Genomic DNA, 22051 nt, shown 5'->3' on the forward strand with positions numbered 1-22051 from the left:
ACTTCTATTTTTTAAGCCATCGAGACCTTCATATTGGATTGTATGTGTACAAATTAGATTTCGTTTTGACAGCCATAATTAAAGTAATAAGCTTACATATTTGTCAAAAAAATATTAGGAATTATGACTGTTTTGATCCTTACAATGCTACATCTGGAACTAAAGTTAATGCTTGGTATTAGGATAGAAAGATATTTAAAAATACCAAATAAACATAAAGTCGTAATTAGTGTAAAATTATATACCTACACAATAATTGTAATAAACAAAATTGTTGAACATTATAATAAGGTTAAGAAAGTTAATATAATACTTGTGATAGATTGGGGGGGGGGGGGGGTGGATTTAAATTTGTAGCCAGTAACAAGGCTATGAGAGTGTTATATTAATTATACCGCGTAAATATATTTATTTTTTCATTTAAAGTTCAATAGTTTTTTAAAAAAAGACAGACAAATCGCACTCGTGGTCGTAACCAACTTGTAGAGTGTATGTAGGTATAGGAAATGTATTAATTTATCAATATTTTCCTCTCTATTTACTTCATTCATATTATTTGTTATTGATTTCAGACAATTCAAAGACATTGAACTGTATAATTATAAAACATTCACGAAAGCCGAGTGCCATGTTTTTTTTCCCATCATTAAATTTATATGCTCATAAACCATTACTCGTGTAAATTTGTATTATTATTTTTTAAATCTTTTCCGTATTTCCACCGTTTTTCCCATTCAACTTGGGCCCGTTGAACCGTTAAACCGATAATTGTGCGACACCAAGTGAACTCTATATCGGCAGTGGCAGCAACGATGGGGAAAAAAAAAGTTTAGGGAAAAGTTTAGACTGTCGTTCGAATTTAATAACCGTGTTACAACGAATCCGAAGAGCGTAAAGCGTGAATAATGATGCGATAACGATATTCAAAAAGTTCCTTTTGCGTGGATTTTTTTAAATATATATTTTTCCACCTTAGAAGTGTTAACGCTGTATTTTTATATTTAGCGGTTTTTTTTGTAATATCTTAAAAGTTTTTCACTTAATCAGAACTCGCAAATATCCAAGCAGTGGTTTATTTGAACTTTGAAGTTTTTACACTTCACACGTTAAACACAAAACGCATACATTATAAACAATATTTTGTTTCCTTATACATATTATATATAAACTCAGTAAAATACATTTCACGAATAACTGTTGTTTTTTGTACACAAATTTGCATACCATTGTTTGGATTATTTTCGAGAAACATTAATAAACTTTTAGAACAATAATTAACACCAGAATATTATAATAGATATTTATAGCATATTTTGTTTTTGGTAAATGCATGGCAGGATTCTACTCAAAAAATGATTTTGGTAAAGTATTTTTGATATTTGATGAATACGATAAAGCCGGATATATTATGGAGGAAGGGTTTAGTAATTGCAGTATATTAGGTATATGGGTTGAGGGTAAATTGAAAATTTGTATTAAGACACAATATAAAATATATTATAAGACGTAAGAGAAACTATTTGTGTGTAACACTAATATTTGAAAGAATGTTCTATATAGTCCTATTAAGTTTGATTAAAGTTACTAGTTTTCGGGTAATACACAAAACAGTGTTTTACTAAGAACAAGTTACTCGGTAATTGGTATCGAAAAGTCCAATTTTAAATTAGAGTTTTTGTTAAAGAATAAAATATAACGCATGTGCCTACTACATTCCTGTTCTAGTTACTGTTTTTAAATTGTTTCATCGAATTATTTCATATTATCAGCTAATGAAGTATACATTAAAGAATAGTTTTAGATACATAATTTAAAATCAATTTGAAACAATACATTTGTTATAGATGAATTATTATAGAATGATATATAAATCCTTTACACAGACAAACAAAAAATAATATAATATACTGTACACACTTCAATGTTTAGATTTTTTAAATTAATTATGCTCATAAACTTAAATTTAAGAAACACAACTAAAGTAGGTACCTACATAGAAAAGTAGAAATACCTGTTTTTCAAAAACAAAAAAAAATTGTTTTTGTTGTTATCTCACTTTTTTTTGTAATATATCGAAACTGTTTGTAGAAAATGTCTAGTAAAGTATTTTTCAAAGTTTTGATATTGTTTCCGTGTGATATTATGTTTGAATATTTAGTATACGATGTTACATTTTTATCTGTAAAAACAATAATATGTCTCTACATTTTTATTCGACTCAAAAGGTTGAATTTTCGTGATGACCCACCTCGTCTGCGATAACACAATCATTAACGAATTATTACTAAAAATTAAAATTATAATTATTCATATTATCAACATCAATGTCACAATGACAAAGTTTGTCGACATCCGCAGCAGAATTATAATATGTATATTTTTAACACTATCGTCGTCGTCGTTCTTCCGATTTGTACCTCAACCTCTGTAAATTATTAATTTGTCCGGACCAGCTTCCGTTTCTATAGAGAAATGTATTCATCACGTTTCGCGTCAGCTAAATTTTGTAAGTCTTACCCATCTCTCACTCTCCCTTTTTAACTGTCGTCTCCTGAAATCTTACTGAATATTAAGAACGATGAAAGTTTTCTAATTAAACTTGCAAAAGAGCTTTTACGGTCCACACACACAAACGCACATACTTATACCTATACCTACTTATCTACCTACGTTCGTATTATATGTAATTATATATTCGGTTAATTTAGCCTTACACCTTTGCAGGGAAACAAAATAAAAAAATGATCATCTCATTATTGCATCCTGTTTTTGATCTTGTACAATAATAAGGGTTACGCACCGACGTCATTACGTTTGTTTGTCCGGTCGGGGGTAAATTCCCCGAAGAATCGCGTGATGGGAATAATTCAATTTATTTATTAGTCATTCATTCGACCTGTCGTGGCTTGAACGTTATAAACCGGAGATGAAGACATCATTGGTCTCGGTTTGATGGACGGGGCAGACATAAAATTGGCTTGCCGCGAGTGTTTCGCCGTATACGAAAATGATGACGATGAAAATTGGTGGCAGCGGTGGGGATTTCTGCGGGCGCGCGTAATCAAGTTTCTTTTCGGTCGGCCAGTTTTATGCGTCTAAACTTCATTACTGAATTAGAACTCAACCGAGAGGACATTATTGTGTGTATATATATATAAGGCAGCAGCTTTAAAACCTCTCTACTTGGCCGCCACTGACGTTGCCACTTTCTGCCGTCTCTCGTTTTAAACGATTCTTATTTTGCATTTACTACGGTCGGCCTGCGCTAATTACGAAACCACCGTCGTCTTGCGGCGGACGAACGGTGGCGGCGAGTGAGATAATATCCGCCGTCTGTTTGTTTCCTTCTGCGGCATAATATTATAGCACCCAAATCTCCAAAACGTTATAGTGCATTACGCTATACCCACCGCCGTCATTAGTTTGCATAATATATATATATATATATATTATATATACCTATCGAATGTTGTTGGTTGACTGGAGAAACGGATAAAGTGGTGAGAATATTCATTCAACCCTCCCCCCATACCTACCTCAAAATTTTGAATTTTTACTCGATGCACCTAAAATAATACGATTTGTTTTAATCACTCTATCATCGGCTCTTTTTAAGTCGCGTCAACATCAATTGCGTATAAGATATATACCTATATAATGTATACGCTTTATAAAAGAAAAAAAAATATATATCGTAATGTGACGATAAGGTTTGATAGTTTGATGCAATTGGTTTTCAGATACACACCAAGTCAATATTTACACAGCTGTCCAAATAATATTATGTACTAATGGGCCAATACCGTATTAAACCATTAGCATTAGTTAGACCTTAGACACTCATTAGCCTTCTGACGCACCAAAAGTTAATTTACTGAAGAGCAATTCGTAAAGGATATACGTGAAATTCGCCCTAGCTAGAGTTTTCCATTGAATCATTTCAAAATAAAGTTTGTACCACTTGGGAGCTAATAATTAACGTGTTCGAAGTTTCATCAAAATACATTATTGCTAAACCTTAACGAGTTAGAAGGTTAAGAACCTTTCTTCCATAATTGTGTCAAACTTAATATGCTTGACTGGCAAAGTTAACTGTTTTTTTCTCAACTCGTTAAGTTAATTTAATATAATATATACATATAAGTTAAGTTTAAATAAAAAAAAAAACAACTTAGCTTGGTTAAAAATCAGTATCATTTACAATATAATATATTATGTAAATATATATATTATTATGCAAAATCCATTGCTCATTGAGCTATTAATGCTCATTAAGCACATTTGATAAGTAATTTGGATTAACTTTTGGTTACGTAATATTTAAGAGATCAAGGTACCAACTACCAACGTCTATTTAACTATTAACCTAAGTCCATAATTTATTTGGTAATTTTTAGGAAACTGTTTAAAATACTTCTCTTGCCATGTGCAACTTTTATTTTAAAAGATCAGTAGAATAGGTATCCAAGCCATTAAATCTTAATAATAATAAAGGTTTTTTTTCTCGTTATAAAATAAACTTATCAATGGATTTTTAAATAAATTTACCTACTCGTGTTTTAGTAAAATGAATGATTACCTACCTAAAAATCTATTAATCAATATAATATAATAAAATATAATATAACATACAAATTGAAATGCAAATAATTTATTATTATTTAATTACATCATAAAGAAAATATCAATACGCCAACACATGATTAATTATTATTTAATGTATACCTATCTATTAATAATTTGCATTATTAAATGTGATTCATAAACTGTTAACATAATAATTTTAATAATATTATAAAAAGGTAATAGTTTTGGAAAAAAATATCAGTGTTATGTAATTTTTGTTAGCTTAAAATATTTGTTTATTGTAGTAAATTTATCTTACGCATATTTTATTAAAAGTTATTTTCCCTTTTTAGATTTTGCAGATATGAGCTAGTGGGTTAATTAAAAATTACCCTTGTTTAATGGGAATACAAATTCAAAGCAAGTGGGAACTTACTATTGGCCATGTTTACTTTTCTGTTCGTTCACACATTAAGTGACAGAAAACTCACTACAGAAAATAGGGTTGTTAAATCAAGCTTATTATCCATAACACCCTTTAAAAATTGGAAAAACAGGAATTTTTACGCAAAATCTGTTTTTGAGAAAACGATTTTGGTTTTTGGTGCAACTCTAAAACAAATGACCGTAGGTACAATTTTGATGGAATATTTATATTAGCATTTTCTATATACCATAATATTTTGACTTATTTTGAGCTGTTTACGGACATTTTCAGTTTCCATTTTTTTTAGTTTTTTTTTTCTATAAATATCAATAAAATTGTATTTGTTGGTTAAAAAAGCTTGAAAATGTAATAGAAAGCTCCTAGTACATTATTTCAAAGGCAGATGAAAAAATTAAAAATCCATAGTTATAATTTTTTTTTATAAGCATTTAAAGTTCAAATATTGACAAAATACGTAAAAATGACGAAAATTCGCAAATAATTTTGAGTTAGAAATTCATGAAAATTTTTTTTTTTAAATCTAACATTTTAAAATGTAATACAAGATTCCTCATAAGTTTGTCTACCTTTATCAAAGAAAAAAATGTCTATAAGAAAATCAAATTAAATTTTTATGAGCGTTTGAAATTCATATTTTTACAAAATTTGATATTCACTTGATCTCTCATGTAACGATTTTCTTATTTGTAATTAAAAAACGAATGACTGTAGATACTTGAAAATTTCACTGAATGTTTATATTAGAATTTTCTATACACGATAACATTTTGAAAATAATTTGACTTTTTTTGAGCTGTTTACGTACATTGTCAGTTTTAAATTTTTTTAGTTTTTTTTCTGTGAATATCAATACAATTTTATTTGTTGGGTAAAAAAGCGTGAAAATCTAATGCAAGGTTACTTCAGATATATTGTCACATCAGCAGTTGAAAAATATTGAAAACTCATAGGCACAATTTTTTTTTATAACCATTTAAAGTTCAAATTTTGACAAAATTTATCAAATTTAAAATTTAATAAATATTTTGTAGTTAAAAATTTATAAAATGTTCAAATTTTATAGTTAAGGATTGAAAATGTAAAACAAGGTTCCACATAAGTATATAAATTACTTTATTCACAATAATATCATCAAATATGCTTAGTAATATCATCGACCGTTTTCGTTCAGAATCGTTTTTCTTATATTATGATATTATATCTTTGAATTAAAAATTTAACACCAACCATTAAAAAGACCCACTTGTAACCTACTGTACAGCAGAGCGACATCCACTTACCCATCTTTTTTTTTTAGCAAGCATTTATTAATTTCTACTCAAATATCTACATTATAGTTATTACTTATTTTTAAAAATTTTAATATTTAAAGAAAAATATGCCTACCCACTCACTCAATGACTTTTCATTTTTACTTGATGTAATTGTATATCTTATATTGAGTACTAATCCCTTAGAATATTCTATATAAATATGAATTAATAATTATAATTTATAACAGAAATAAATTATTTAATAATAGTTTAATATATATATGTCGCATCCACATAGTGAAACCACTCATTTCATGAACTGGGTATCCAGATAGTGAAATTTGTCCATATCGTGAATTTTGACGAAAATACATTATATGGACATCCATTTCATGAAATGGACATTACCTATTTTGTGTACTTTGTGTAATTGTTGTAAAACAAAATTGTTATGTTATGTAGTAATAAATAATTATATTATATAATATTACATTATTTTATTATCTTATTTTTCATAAACCATATACGTACCTATATTATATTTTATAAACAACAGTGTAACTAAATTAAGTGTTATAAAAAATGCATGAATTTAACTATAATTATAATATTTAACTACCTATATTTCTCTATTGTTTTATTAACAAAATAATTAATTGATTAACTTAAACATACCTTAAACGGCTTAAACTATACCTATACATTTTTTCCTTATTATTTATTTTTCATGACGATTGATTATGACATCGACTGTTACATTGCATATTATTTTTAAAACAAGCACACCTACTTGATTGGCAAGTATTTTTTGCCTTATGTCTATAGGACGACCATGTACGATATCGTGTTATATAACACATTCTGGCCAAAGGTCTTTAAGTTCGTTGATTACTGAATTTACAAATTCACGGCTATTGTCACTCTATAATATTTTTGGACAACAGCAATGCAAGCACAATAGTAACTGTGTTATACACAAACACTCACTAAATGTTATTTTTTGAACAACGGAATTTTTGAATATCGGATGTGGAATTACCGAAATTAAATTTGAAATCTCTCTAATAGCCTCGTATAATATAGATCACGGATAAATTATTATTATATTTAATGATATTGAAAAGTATGCTTTGTAACAGCCAATGTCATAATCAATCGTAAAAAATAAAATAAAAATATTTGTAATGTAATATGATGTATATATATTGGGTATATTTTTGTTCATAAAACAATATAGTATAGTATAGTTATAATTATTTATGAAAAAATAAAATAATGCAATATGATATAATTTATTGACTATAATTGACTATACTATACTATACTATGATATAATATAATTATTTATTGCTACATAACATAACAATTTTGTTTTACAACAATTACACAAAGTACACAAAATAGGTAATGTCCATTTCATGAAATAGATGTCCATATAATGTATTTTCGTCAAAATTCACGATCTAGACAAATTTCACTAACTGGATATCCAGTTCATGAAATGAGTGGTTTCACTATGTGGATGCGACATATATAAGGTATCTAACTAATAACTCATATGTGATAACTAGGGAACGGATTTATATGTAAATGCATATATTTATTAAAACAAGATATTTAAGAATCGATAAGAAATGTTCATGATTTAAATCATTCCTATTAAAATGATGCTACTTTTATTTTACATATATTTACATATTTTGGTATAATTACATATTTTTACATATTTCACTAATTTGTAAATATTTTTAAACATATTTTATCATTTCATTGTTCATACGTTTTCAAGCCATTAAAAACAGCCATTATGAACTGTGACGATCCATGTGGAGCAAATATTTAGTAGTTTTTATAGTCGTTATCTTATAATTTTCATATAGATATAATAGATATCTTAATAAAGTATACATTTATATACGATTGACAATCGATAGCAGACGGGTTGACAGGCGACAGCAGTAGGTTTTTATAGTTAGTGTTTGGCTTTAATCATAATCGTACGTACCTACACAAATTTCAAAGATATTTATCTTGAAAAACTTTCTTCAATTCGAAGTGAGATTCAAGATGGGCCCATTTGGGTGTCCATCGATGAAACGACAGACGTAGAGGGGAGGTACATTGGGAATGTAGTTATAGGCAAATTATGCGATGAGCTTATACTAATTCAATACTACTTAACTGTGAAAAACTTGAAAAATCAAATCATCAGACGACAGACAATAGCAAAACTGTTTAATGACTCTATGAGTTTACTCTGGCCAAGTGGAGTAAAACACGAAAATGTATTTTTGTTCGTTAGTGATGCAGCTCCTTAGTCCTTATATGGTGAAGGCAGGGAAAGCATTAAATATTTTTTATCCAAAACTAATACATCTTACATGTTTAGCACATGGTTTTCATCGTGTTGCAGAGACAATCAGAGCAGAATACCCTATCGCCAATTCTCTCATAGCTAATGTAAAAAAAAATTTTTTGAAAGCTCCTAGTCGTACCACAATTTTTAAAGAATTATACCCTGATCTTTCTCTACCGCCCGAGCCCATAATTACCAGGTAGGGCCCATGGTTGCTAGCTGCTCAATATAATCGTGAACACTTTTCGAAAATACAAGAAATTATTTCAAAATTAGATCCAGAAACTTCTATCGCTATTGGAAAAGCTCAAAATATTATGCAAAATGAAACATTGAAAAATAATTTAATTTTCATCTCAGTGAATTTTAGTTTTATTGCACATATAATTACAAAATTAGAAACAAAAAATACGTCCTTAAATGATAGTATGCAAATTGTTGAATCAGCGATTGAAAAATTAAAACTCGTAAGCGGACTAATAGGAGATGTTGTAAAAAAGAAAATTCATGTAGTTACAGACAAAAATCCAGGCTATATTGATTTTAAAACAATCAATGACATAATGAGTGGCAGACGCACTTCTAAAAATTTGGAATTATCGCCTTCTGATGTTATGCGCTTCAAATATGCTCCAATTACATCGGTTGATGTGGAACGATCATTTAGCCGTTTTAAAAATATTTTGAGACCTAATAGGCGACATTTAACATTCGAAAATTGAAAAGAAATTGTAATAATTCAATGCAACAAATCATTTTGATAATTTAATAATTTTAATAATTTTAATTGTATTTTTTTTTTAAATTTAATTAAATTTTTTTCCCACATATTCAAATGTTTTTAGCACATATTTTATAAATTATACTTCCATATATATGTACATATTTTTGTATTTTTATTACATATAAATCCGTTCCCTAGTGATAACACTTAACAGAGTTACTTTACTATTATTAATATTATAATACTATACTCTAATTGTGTAACACTTGTAAAGTTTTTTTTTTTTTTAAAAGTGATGAACATAACATAATAATGATCTATTTGTGACATTTAAAAACAACCCTCTAGTCAGTACCCATATAAATTAAAAATCTATTTATGAAATATATTTGCAATTTATAGCGTTTTCTACAAGAGAATAAGTTGTATGAATTGAGTCGTAAAAGTTCAATTCAATTTTAAGTAGATTTCATTTACATATTCACAGTTTTATGGAACGGTATTCACAAGCTTTTTTATATATTTTTGTGGTGACTGTTTGGATTTAATAATATTTATAATTTAATTTGAAACATTTTTAAGTGAAAAGCTTGACAAAGTTTAAATTGAAAAAGAAATACATAAAAAATTGGAAAAAATGGAAGCTGTCTCTTATTTAAATATCTTTTCAAAAACATGAACAGAAAAATATAACTGTGTAAGTAAACTTTACAATGATTTCATGTCACCCAACATAAAGTGTTAATATAAGTGAACGTTTCGAATATTTATTTATAAACCGAATTAAAAACGTAACATTTTTTTAATAAAAAAAATATTTTGATTAACGAAAAAAGGTAGTGGTTTTTTGTCCCATATTATTGCACGCTTATATTAAAATGTTTGTACAGTTTCATAAAAATAGTTTTTTCCTTGTGTTTTACTTTTTTGTGAACAGAATGAGTGAGTTTTACGGATATTGTTAAGCATTTTCATGCCTTTGTGTTTGTTAAAAAGCATTTAAAGTTTTTAACTAGATTCTTAATGAGCGGACTGATTAAAACTCATTTGTTGAGAACAGAGAAAATATTAAAACGCGTAGTAGGTAAATACCTATAGCCGTCCTAGTCTATAATCAAACATTTTACAGTCTCACAATGAATATAAATATAGTAATCCTAATACGTTTTATGGAAAGTAGACACGTTTGTATGGTTAATAAAAACTGTTATTTGTGCATACTCGCACTAAGTACTCGTACGTACTTGCGAGGAACAATGTTTTTATATAATATTTTCTTTTGGTAAAAATACATAGGTATTAGATAATATGCAGTTTCACAATTTACATAACATGAACTTACTATAACTTATGAGGTATGATCAATCTGCTGTTGTAGCCTACTCATATTAGATACTGTATTCGCAGATTTCGAAATGTTTAATCCTGTATACCTATTAATTACAATTTATTTTAAAACAAAAAATGTTTTACCACACTAATTGTTTGAAGAAATAATGAATCATTTAACGAGATATTTTTAAATATAATAATACACAATTTTACATTTATTTAAAAATTATTATAATCTTTGTATATACGCGTGCTATGGCCTTTTAATCAAGTAATTAAAAAAAAACATCAGCATGTGACTTTACATTTTTTTATAGTTATTAAGTTTAGTCGAAGCGTAAATCGGGTTAACTAGTTTAATATTCTAAGATGAAAATAAAAACGAATGGGTATATAAATTACTATACGGCACAATAAATATTGTTCTCTGTGTTTGCGCAGTACTTATTTCCTTTGTGAACAAGATGCGTACTCTATTTGGAAACGTTTTTGGCGTGATAGTGTGTTACATTATTTTGCACTCTGCGCGTTATCGTGGTCATAGCTTTGTCTTCAAAGGCCCAATACGTATATTAAGCTTGCCTTGACTTGATCATTATGTTTTCATATCTCAATTAAATTCATTTAATAACTTTATCGTTTTTATGCAAACGACTGGTGACTGCGGGGGTGTTACGACCGTATAGGGAGCACAAACTACAAAATATAAAATATAACTATAAACCACATGCAAATTACAGTAATTTCCTAAATTTTTTTGAAAATAATTTTAAACCTATAAACTGTACTAAGCTATTAATAATTATTACATATTATAAAACAGTACATTCCTATATGAACCTTTGACATATATACCTAATTACGAAGATGAAATTATATTTTAACGTTTTAAAATCGCTGATCGAGAAATTACTTAAAATAAAATAAGTGTAATAAAATATATAATAATATTTTATTAGTTAGCTACTACAGATTCGAAACTGCATAACAAATCATTTTTGTCGAATTCATGATAGATGCTAAATATTTATAATATTAGTTTACACTTTCCTTACAAATTACATAGTATTAGGCTTACAGTTGACATAGGAACTACTATCGAACAAATTTATTTTAAAATCATAAATAATAAATGCGCATATTTTAATATTTCATTTTATTATAATAATGAAAAAGAATAAAGTACAGAAGATTTATAAAATTATGTGGAAAGTCAGCTGGCGGGTTAGTTCGGAGTTGATAGGCATGGAAAAAAAATAGAATGATAGAGGTAGTTTATATAGTGTCGCTAACAAATATATTTAACTGCAGGCCTCGCCATCGGTTTTACTCAAAGCGTATTATATGAAAATTCTGCGGGTTTACACCAATACGGTTTTTGTCGGTTCTACAAAATTAATTTCAACACCAGAAAGGGCGAAATTGGCCCTAAATTCATTATATCGCAGTGCACTGGTATTTACCCGTGGCCGGGAGAGGACAACAGAGGAAGTTTTATATTTAAATTTATTATTTCATTACACAACTACGCGGTTTCCGACTGTGGCCATCATTTTTAAAAAAATTTTTTTGTGTATTTCAAAGGTTAAAATTAAGTTACAGAGACCGAGTTTTACCGTGTATTTCAAACGGACTACAGAGAAAAAAAACCAAATGAAAATAATAATAATAATAATAATAAAATAAAATAATTAACAGAAACACCGACGGTGGCCCTTAATTAACGCAGGTCCATAGTTATTCTTATCTACGAAAAAGCTTAATTTTGGGTTTGCCACTTTTTTTATGCTGCAGCATAAAAAACCCTTTTGTAATAAATTTATAATAATCTTGTCCAGACTAAAAAGCCAGCGGGTTTTATTTAATAAGAAAAAAAAATGAAATGTTGCATTTAAAACTACATGTGTATTTATTTTGATATCCATCGCTTTAATCACAAACTAAAAAAGAAAAAAATATATATTATATTAATATTTATGTGGCATTAAAACATAATATTACTTTTAATCATTTTAATAGAATATTGTATTTATAAAAAAAAATACAAATAATATATAATACGTCTTATATTAAAACACAAACACTAATATATAATATCCTTGGTCAGTAATAACTGAACGTGTTTTCTCATACGTATAATTTATAATTGATATATCATAATTTTAAAATTAAAATTTATAGAAATATGATCCCGATTTTATGACACTTAAGGTTCTGAGTGGAACGATGAATGTATTGATTTTCCAATGATGTGTGTTTTTTTAAAAATTTTTATTTGTTTCTGTGTACACGATAAGTAGTCGAAATAATGCTTCGATTTTCAACTCTAGTATCTTGTTCGATGGGAAAGTGAATATTGTTGGTGCATAAGAGAGGTAAAATTCCCTAGTTATATAGTTTTCAAAAGCAACGGAGAAAACAACATAAAAACTAAGGAAAAACGTGAATTTTTATGAAAAATCGATTTTGGTTTTTGGTATACTTAAAACAAATGAACGTAAATACATGAAATTTCTATTGGTCGTTTATATTTGCATTTTCTATACACGATAAAATATTTAGAATATTTTGATTTTTTTTGAACTGTTTAGGAACATTTTCTGTTTCCAATTTTATTAGTCTTGTTTGCTATGAATGTCAATAAAACTTTATTTGTTGGGTGAAAAAGCTTGAAAATTTAATACAAGGCTCCTACTATATTGTTACAATGACATTTGGAAAATATTAAAAATCCTTAGTCCACAGTTTTTATTTATAAGCATTTAATGTTCAATTCTTGGCAAAATACAGAAACATATCATAGGCTGACGTTTTTGCTAAGAATCGTTTTTCTTTTACAATGATATTATATAATTGAATTCAAATTTAACATGATCCATTACAGTGACCCACTTGTAATCTACTGCGTACATCAGAGCCACATCCACTTACCCACTTTTTTAAATTGTTAATGTAATATTTTGTGATTAAATTATACTTTATTCCTTTTGCTCTAGTTTCTTTAATAATTAAACTTCCCGCAATCTTAACCATAAAAATATATCTTCAACTATTAGTACTAAAAACTACCGGTCTTGAAGTTTTTTAAATGTATTTGATTTTTTTGATTTTTTTTTAATTTTAATGAGAAACTCAAGGTTCGGTATTTTAGAAAGTTAAAAAAAACCACAAAAAAAACAACGATGTTTAAAATTCAATTTTTTTCTTAAAATCAAGTTTTACTAAAACGTTCACGTCCATTATTTATTTATTTATTTATTTGTTTATTTATTTATTATGATTCATTTATGATTTGGTTTAAAAAATTATTATTTATTAAGTCTTTTAAATTTATTAGATTTTTTTTGAAGTTGGGTTTTTTGAATTCTAACTTAAAAGTTTAAAATAATCAGAAAAAATCAAAATATAAGTTCTTCATAAAATACATTTTTACTAAAATCTCCACATTTCATCTGGTTTGCCCATTTTTTTAAAGCTTAAAATATATTTATTTATTTATTTATTTATTTATTTATATTAATATTTTCATTAAATTTTTGAAATATTTGACATTTTTAACATCGAACCGTCAAATGGCCAACAGTTTATACCAGGAGGGGAAAATTAGTATGTGTACATTCACTGGTCAAAGAGGACTGAAATAAGCGGGTGTATAAAAATTACAAAAATGTGGAAAATATTCTTCATAACATCCCATCCTCTCGAGTAACGATCATAATATTATGGTATAATTATACTGCTTTCAAAATATGATATTTATCTTTTTATTAAATATTAAAATATATCTATAATAATAATAATATTACCAACTTGTTATAATAATATAATCATTTTTTTAATTTTGTGTTGTTGCGTAACAAGAAATTGTTTTCTGCTAAAATCATATTGATAATATTATTCTACACACAATATAGGTAGTTTAGAAATTACAATTTTTCTGAAAGTGGAATATACGCATTTTGAATAATATAAATTAGCTGACGATTGAAAAATCAAAAACCAAAAACTATTCCCCAAACTCCAAACCCCCCCCCCCCCTATAACCCCATTTGATTAAAATATTATATCTAGCCGCGTAATTTTAGAGTATGTACAGTATGACTTGTATATGCGTAATGCGTATGATATACGCATAATAATAATATGATATTATGTCCGGTGCGTATATAGGTTGCGTTAAAAATATTTTGCGTCTCCGCGTATAGCAAAACACAAATATTTGGCGGATCGAAGTCAGCGGCGGCCGGTGGGTGAATGTAAAAAAAAACAAATAAACTAAAACTACAAATAAGCGTTTTGGGGACGACGGTATAGCGGCGGCGGTGGCGGCGTAAATCAGAACGACAGGTAGAGGTACCACAGGCCGAAATTGCGTCGGTCGGAATTTCGCGAGAACGAACGGCGACGAGCAATAACATAAATTTCGACCAACAGTGCGAGCGGCAAACACAAAATGCTCTCCTATATTGCCGCCGCCGCTGGATAAATGTCTCCGGGGAATTCTGTGTACGCGTTAAAGCCGCCGGCGGGCATTGCGTCGCTGTTCGCTGTCGCTACTATTATTATTATTATTGTGTTTGTCGTAACCTATATAATATATTATAATATAGTGAAGAATAGTAAAAACCAGTAACTATACACGACACCTTCGTATAGTCTCTGTCGTACCTGTCGTTGTTCGTCGTTTGTGTTCCGTTTTGAATGTTGTATAAAAATATATAATTTGAGGGTTTTTGTGAGAAGGGGGTCAAGTCAGATTTTATCATTTTCCGGGTTATAGGTGCATTTTTTAGGGAATTTAACGCCGCGTCTAATGGTAGAACTGCAATTCTTGCTAATTGCTATATGAAAAGTTATTATGTTATAGTCATGCGCGTAAACGGCCAATAAGTCTAAATCTATTAAATCTAAAACAGTTTTTCGTGAGAAACTGGACAAGTCAATGTTTATAATAAACCGTATTACTGTTTTTCCGTATTTTGTGTTGTTTGGTTATTATTTTGTTTTAATGTTATGATTTTATATAATAATATTGTTATTATTAAATTGTTTTATTTACTAACTCAATTTTCGTTATGTTATTAACAATTTTGTCAAAGGCCAACAAGATTATAGCAATGTCCAGTAAGTATTTATTAATATTCGTATTTGTAGACTTATGAAAAAGGTTTATTAGTGTATTACCTATGTATGTTTTCATACATTATAATACACTTACTTATTACATTTTAATCTACTGAAAAACATACCCCCAAAGACTCGTCAGACTCTCACAGGTCAATTATTGTGCACTTTCTGCGAGTGGTCACCGTGGTTACTCCTGGGATATATTCACACAGAAATATATTGACACTATAATATTATACAGAGTGTAACGGAAACACTTAACAAATCAAATCATTTTTGTTCTTATCTGCAGTGTTTAAGAGACCTGCTCGTGCGTCTTTAATAAGGGGCAATATTTAAGCAATATGCGATTTTGTGGCAGCCACCCACCGAATTCGTTGTAGATCGACAATGATGGTTACAGTGCGAGTGTCATTCTATAAGGTTATCAGTCTATCTACACACGCGCTGAAAGTGCACACGTCATGTCAACGGCACCGCCGACCGAAAGTGAAAAGCGTGCTGTTTTCCTCAAAACATGCTCTACAGGAAAAACTCTCACGCATCGTAGAGTGGTCTGATTCGATTGATTTTTTTTTCGTTAGAAAGAAGATGATTTTATCCGAAGCGCATTGAACATGGATTTTTGATTACGCTGCTTAAGTCAAACAAAATTGATAAAAGTCAATAACAGCTAATATAATATAGTAAAAGCTCATGGAAATTAGTCATATTATTTAAAATCGTATTATATGGTTTAGATTTTTGAAAATTCAAGTCCTATGCATCCTGTGGGCTGTATAAGTAGTGTTTCTCTTTCTCCCCAAAAAATGATCGGAATTGGATCACTTTACGAGGCGTGAGACTTTTCCTACTAGGCGTGTTTTTGAGCAAAAAAACAGGTACCTACCTTAAACATTTTTATATTCTGAGCGGACCGATGTTTGTATTGATTTGACAATGATGTCTGTTTTTTTTAAATTTAAATTTTTATTTTTATGCCTATCATCGCCGTTTTGGGCAGTAACACTGCTTCGATTTTTTTCAATAGAATATTGTTCGAGGGGAAGTGAATTAAGTTAGTATGCTTCGAGAGCTCAACATTTGAAACTCTCGTCAGTTTTCAAAAGCATAGGGGAAAAAACAAAATTAAGGAAAAACAGTCATTTTTACGTAAGATCGTTTTCCATAAAATCGATTTTGGTTTTTGGTGTAACTCTAAAACATATAACCGTAAATACAAGAAATTTTCACTGAATGTTTATTTTAGCATTTTTGATACACTATAACATAATATTGTAGACTTATTTTGAGCTGCTAACGGACATATTATTCAGTTTCCAATTTTTAAAATTTTTTTTCTATAAATCAATTAAATTTTATTGGTTGTGTCAAAAGCTTGAAAATTTAATACAAAGCTCCTAATATATTGTTACCTAAAATGATAGTTGGAAATATTAAAAATATAGTCACAATTTTTTTATAAACGTTTAAAGTTCAAATTTTGACAAAATACGTAAAAATCACAAGAATTTACAAATTATTTTGAGTTAGAAATTCGTGAAATTTTTCTTTTTAAATCTAAGATTTTAAAATGTTATACAAGTTTTCTATGAATTTGTCAACCTTTATCAAAAAATAAAATAAAATATCTATAAGAGTATAAGAAATCAAATTTTTACAGCATTGGATATTTACTCGATTTCTCAAGTAGCGATTTTCTTATTTTGTTATAAGTGAAAACGAATAACCGTAGACACTTGAAATTTATATCATATATTTAAATTGTTAACTATTTATTATACAGTGACCCACTTGTAACCTATCGTACAGCAGAGTGACATACACTTACTCGCTTTTTTTTTTATACAAACTTTTTTTTGGTAAAATCTAAATAATTGTTATAGACATATTCCGATGGTAAAAATGTTTATTGGTCAAGAACTTTAGTTTTTAAAATATCAATATTTTTTGAAATAAATTAATTTGAAACCTAATAACTTTTGTATAAAATTCTTTTTGGGAATTTCATAAGTAGTATATTTCTTAAATTATTTAATATCCATAATTTTCATGATTTTGTCATATGTGTAACTAGTATCAATTGATAATTTTTCTTTTATTCGATAGGCAATTTTGTTACTCTCTGTATTATTATTGTGGTTTGTGTTTGTTATACCTATTACATATCCTATAATAATGTTGAATATTAAAATATACATAGTGTAATATACGACACCTTTGTCGTTCCTGTCGTGTTTTTAACGTTTGTGACCAGTTTTGAAAATTGTAGAATAATATATAGGTACTTACTACTTAGTATGTATTATTTTAAACTACCTAAAAATACACCCCCAAAGAAAAGACAGGTGTCTGCTATTATTGCACTCTCTGCATGCGGCTACCAGCTGGGGTTATTCTTGTAATATTTTATTAAATATCATTATTTTATATATCGAATATAGATTATAGATACATTATTATAAAAATCAATTTAAATTTGTTTAAAATTAATTTACAATAATTTATATTATCAAATGCGGAATCAGTTTCGACTGTCGTAAAAACTGCTTTTGGGAATTTTTTCTCAACAAAAGAGGTTGGACATTGCTTTCAATGCAGCGACGGTAAACGAAAGTATCATTATATTATATTTACAACTAGATATATAACACACCGTCTCTTTTGGCTTTCTGCGCTCTCTCGGGTTAGTATTCCCTTGTACGCTGTAACTATAATAAAATACGTACACACATGATGTTTATATATATATACACATTTATTATATACATATTGTGAGAACAACTTCGAATGTCACTATACACGTAGGTACCTATATATCAGTTGCTATATAGGGTTATTATTCTCCGTTTGATATATCGTGGAGAAGACCAATACGATATTATATAACATCTCAATCTCAAATGTTTCTCAAGTATGCCGTCAATAAAATATTGTTAATGAAATACGAGTAGGTACTGCAGCGCAAAACACAATAACGATCGCAAATAAAACATAATAATAATATATTGCATTATAAAATTGGCTATTATATAAAATCAAAACGGTGATTTCAAATCTCGAAGATAATAATTATAAGTTCTTGATTATCTCATTGGTCTATTATTTCACACGTTTATCGATACGTCTCCATAGTGTACCCAAATGTTTTAATTTATTGACTAGCTATTGTATACATACGAATGAATCACTTTGAATATCTTATCGCATGCTCCAGTAATATCTATGCTTAGTCGCTTCATATTATTATCACGATGTAATAAATGCATACGTCAAATCGCACTTTTAATTTTTATGGTAGTTTTATTGCAATAGTTTTGAGTGATTGTTAAGAAACGTATCAGACTATAAAATATTACTTATATAATAATAGTCGTAATTAATACAATAATTATTTACGTGATTCCGTAATATTTGCCCAACACTTTCCTTATAATAGCAGACGTTCTTATCACCGCGTTAATACGAAAACAGTTTTAAGAGGGTTAATGCGTGCTCAGATAACTTTTGAGCATTACGTTATTACTTAAACCAACGTCATTATTTTAGGGGTTATCAAAGTTTGTACTTATCATTACGGATGGTAGAACACAGGTCCTGGACAGATAAATTTGCTCTGTGTATGAGTAAAGACTAAAGGTGTATACTTATATTTTACATATAGTTTGTAACATATGTTGTGGACTTTTAAAAGTTTTATAAATCTTCAGCCGGGTTGATGGTTTTAGATAGGTACTTTGTAACTTATAACCAGACGTTTAATTTTTTACATATACCTATGCGGTGAAATCCAAAGTTATATGTTACCTACTAGTAACTTTATGAACTATAATAATAATATTTATTATTTTGTAAACCATACTATAATAATTACATAAAAATGCATTTTCAACCTTATTTTATGTTTACTGGAATATAGAAGAGTAAACTGTAGGTAAAATTATTATAGTCTATATTAATTGTTTAAAGTATTTCATTTTTTTTAGAAATGTTTTTACATTTACAAAGCATACAAGTTATCGTTGTCAAATAATGACCATTGTAAAAGATTAAAGTGTAAATTATAATTTATAACCGGACATCAGAACGTGTATACATCTAATATAATATGATTGTCTACTTCATATTAATAATAATTTTTATTACTGTAATAAATCATAATTTATTAGTAATAATATATTATTTCAATATTAAATAAATGTACTTATAACAAAGTCTATTGTGAAATATACATGGTTATAATCTTTTGTAATCGATTAAAGTCGTATAAAACCTACAGGCATAAATTACTAGCTGTAGACTGCTGGAACAAATCGCAAATGTAACCTTGTTTCACAAAAAAAAAAAAACATCACTTTAAAGCACAAGGCAGCCACCTTATTATGTGCAATCAATAAATACATGTTTTATTGTATTTATGATGAACAACTATAATATTACTGAGTACCTGCAGTGCGTATGTAGCATTGAAGTATTGAACAACTGTTAAATTCGTTTGTATGGGTAAAATAGTCGAAGGGGGAGGGGGTGTGGGCTCTATATTATGATGATATCGAACATTATATTTTAAGCCCTAATATTTCCCAGGATCTCCACCTATATACATATATATATATATATATATATATATATATGTATATATGCCGAGGAGACTCCCTCGACCACCAGCTTAGGAGTTGGTGGGCATGATTTACGCGCATCGTATATAATATAGCTATAATAATAACATTATGGCGTAGTATAGACGCATAATAATAATATAATAATAGTAAACGAGGTGTTCTACCTATATGTATAGAGAAGGTGTGCTAGCGTAGGTACCGCGTACTATACCGCGGTGGCTGAGAAATATCGCGAAATACAAACGCGAATATTTTATTTCGGTCGTTTTTTTTCTGCCCACAGTCTAAGGCTATAATAATTCTGTATACACGCACGTGATAAATATTATAATATATATTTTATATGAGGATTGCGCTTTGGACGAGCGATAAATCACGCGTAGCTGTCGCCGGCCATTATAATAATAATACGATCAGGACTAGATAGATATACATACAATAACAACAACATCAACATCAACTGTGTCAGGTAGATATAGGTACAACAACAACAACAACAACAACAACAACAACAACAACAACAACAACAACAACAACAACGACAGCAACAACTGTGTGCGTGTGGGTTTCTACAGCACCAGGGATTATGTTCATAAAAAAACTAATGACACATAAGATTGTCATGTTAAACGCAGTGTCGAACTTAATCGAATACCTAACTACGTAATGGAAAAATCGGAGATATGATGGGGTTCAGAGTAGGGTCTACCTGAAAATGATCGAGATTTTTCGTCGAAAACGTACGCCAGCTGACAAACGTGCTTTTCAGTAATTTTACAAATCCAAAATCTTTAAACGAAAAATAGATAATTTCATCGCGAAATCGTATTGTTTATTTTTTATTAAGCTTCGTACAATCGTACTTATACAGGTACCTATTGTATCAAAGTATTTTCCTTTTGATAATATAAAAATTATTTTCCTTCGGCGACACCGTTACGCTCGCTATTGTATTTTCCTCCCCTGCGATCTTGTTAATAGATTAATTATTAATCTCAAGTGTAAATATAATATTATGTTTATTTTTACACCTACTGAATGATAAATTTCAATTAATTTATCAATCACCAATGTGTACGCTAGGGCGATAATTTTACATGACTCATTTGATAAATTCAAAAGGCAGCATAAAATAAATACTTGAAAAGTTGAAACTATAAATTAAAATATTTATTTTGATGATTTTAATAAACTAATTGTACAAGTTATGTTTGTACCAAAAATGTTCTTATTTTTATAAAACTTACCTTGTGGACTTCACGCGAATGATAAATATTCAATTATGTTCATAGAATTACTGTAAAACTCCTCATTAATTAAAATAAATATTTGTTCTATTAATTGGTTTTATTTTTTAAGAGTTACGTAACGAAATGGTCTAGTAGAGATGCTATTTGTTACAAATCAACTGAAATAGCATATCGATTCGTGTTTGTCCGAAACGTTTATATTGTACGTAGAAAAGCTCACAAGTAAAATATATTCATATCATAGATATATACAACAACTAGATAGCCGTATTTATATTACAGTTGTGACCAATGTTTAAATCGGCCACCATTTATAAAGCAGGCAATGTTTACATTTATTTTACATTGATTTATATACATATTTATTTATCTA

At 28.4% G+C, this 22051-nt stretch overlaps 1 protein-coding gene across 1 annotated transcript in view; it reads left to right on the forward strand.

Moving 5' to 3' along the window:
• The window catches only part of LOC100574407 (protein O-mannosyl-transferase TMTC2-like), a 358487-nt gene that overhangs the window by 54971 nt on the left and 281465 nt on the right, over positions 1 to 22051 (forward strand). The window lies entirely within an intron of this gene.

The sequence above is a fragment of the Acyrthosiphon pisum genome, chromosome A1 (assembly GCF_005508785.2).
Source record: "Acyrthosiphon pisum isolate AL4f chromosome A1, pea_aphid_22Mar2018_4r6ur, whole genome shotgun sequence".
In the NCBI taxonomy this organism is placed as follows: domain Eukaryota; kingdom Metazoa; phylum Arthropoda; class Insecta; order Hemiptera; family Aphididae; genus Acyrthosiphon; species Acyrthosiphon pisum.